Source organism: Miniopterus natalensis, chromosome 21 (genome assembly GCF_054644295.1).
Source record: "Miniopterus natalensis isolate mMinNat1 chromosome 21, mMinNat1.hap1, whole genome shotgun sequence".
NCBI lineage: Eukaryota > Metazoa > Chordata > Mammalia > Chiroptera > Miniopteridae > Miniopterus > Miniopterus natalensis.
Genome location: NC_142101.1, coordinates 2,124,261 through 2,126,100, shown reverse-complemented (window position 1 = coordinate 2,126,100; position 1,840 = coordinate 2,124,261). Strand labels below are relative to the sequence as shown.

At 51.8% G+C, this 1,840-nt stretch overlaps 1 pseudogene; it reads right to left on the bottom strand.

Moving 5' to 3' along the window:
* Nucleotides 1-872: 872 nt before the first annotated feature.
* Nucleotides 873-991, bottom strand: LOC148090733 (5S ribosomal RNA; annotated as a pseudogene).
* Nucleotides 992-1,840: the final 849 nt, after the last annotated feature.

The following is a 1,840-nucleotide window of genomic DNA, read 5'->3' as shown; positions in this document are numbered from 1 at the left end:
GGTTTATGCCAAGACCCCATTTCCAGCAGCAGTAAGATAGAGGAAGCAAGGACAGCACCTGAGTGCTTCACACCCAACTTTCCTGTGTCAACACAAATACTGGGTGTTCCCAGTAAAGATCAACTAACAACTTCTCAACAGATGACAGTGTCTGCTCTGCACGTGCAAGTTGTGAGTGGTCAGAGAAGGGAGTGGTGTCTGAGTAAGGCTGTTTGGGAAACATCATCTCATTCGTAAAGCCATGTTACCTGAGCAGGACTCCTGCAGAGTGACAGCGAGTGACTTCTTTAACGTCAGACGCACTGATACAATCAGGGAAAGCCAGCTTCCCTGTCGTTCTTACTTCCTACAGGTTCTTGGGCATCTGTGCACATTCATGCACCACTGTATATGCAGTCTCCTCAATCCTGGATTACAGTCCTGGGTCCCACCCTGCAGAATGGGGTAGACAGCATGCCCTGCGGTCTTGGGGTTCCCTGCCTATGGCGGGAGGCTCCTTTCACTGATGGGAGAGAGGCCCCCCCACCAGGGGCCAGGTTCCCAGAGGATCCCAAGGGTTCCCCCATTCCTTCTCAGGGAAGACGGGAGAGGCGGGGCCCCTCTTCCAGGTAGGACGCAGGGGTGACTCACCCAATGGCACCAAGGGGGGGGGGGCGAGATGAGGGGCAGCTGCATTCCACCCAGCATGCTTGGTCCCCACACCATGCCCCGGGGGCGTGGAAGTATCTCCAGGGAGAGACAGGGGCAACCTGGATCCCGCTGTTGGCCAGATGGCAGGATGGAGGGTCTGTTGCCTGTGTGCTTCTGGTGCAGGGGGCAGCCAAGAAAGGAGAGAAAGGAAGAAAGAAAAATGAGAGAGAGGGCCAAAGAAAAGCCTACGGCACCCAGTATTCCCAGGCGGTCTCCCATCTAAGTACTAACCAGGCGTGAGCCTGCTTAGCTTCCAAGATCAGATGAGATCGGGCGCGTTCAGGGTGGTATGGCCGCAGACGCTGAAGGTGGCCTCCGGGAGCCCCAAGAGCCCGCGCCTCCCCTGCCTCCCGTGCCCCTGTCCGTCCCCCCCCCCCCCCCCATGCGGGGCTGAGCCTGGGCTGCTGCACGCCTCCACCAGAACGGAAACCTCCGTCTGCGGTCCTATACCTGAATCCTGGGTGTGCTGGGACCGTTACAGGCCTGCCTATTGAGTTGTGGATCCAGTTCTTGGGCTTTGTGTTTCCTTGTGGAGAGCTCATGTCATGTTGAATCTCAGTTGTTAAAATTACTACATATGATATGACAAGAGTCATGAAAATGTTTTTCAACCGCTTATAAATAAATGATTAGTGATTATTTAGCCATTATCTTTGTAATTTATCCCCATGTGTATCATATTTTTAATGCTATTGTAAAATATATTTTAACTTCCATATCTAATTTTTCTTTATTGGTATAAAGGGTGTCCCCCCAAAATGTATGCAAACTGTTGGGGTTTAGCCAGCACGACGCAGGCTGTGAAAGAATTCACAACTGAGAGACGAGACAGATGCACAGAGGGATTTCATTATACTCTCCCTGAAGGGAAATGGCCGGTGTCCTGCTAATGAATATAAGGGCAAGAAACAAAGGGGCTTCCCTTTTAAGCAGAGGCTGTTGCTAAGCAATAAGGAAGAAAAGGGTGTGTCTTGAAGTTCAGCAGATATCAGGGTTGCTTTGAAATGTTTCACTTTGCTTTCTTTCCTGGAGACAGTCTTGCAGTGTCCTAGGGAGGGGACTTACCAGTCTGTTTCCCAGGCCTGTAAAACATGCTCAGATCAAAAGTGATGAAGAGGTCAAAGGAGGCCTGTTTGAAGGGGGGGGGGGG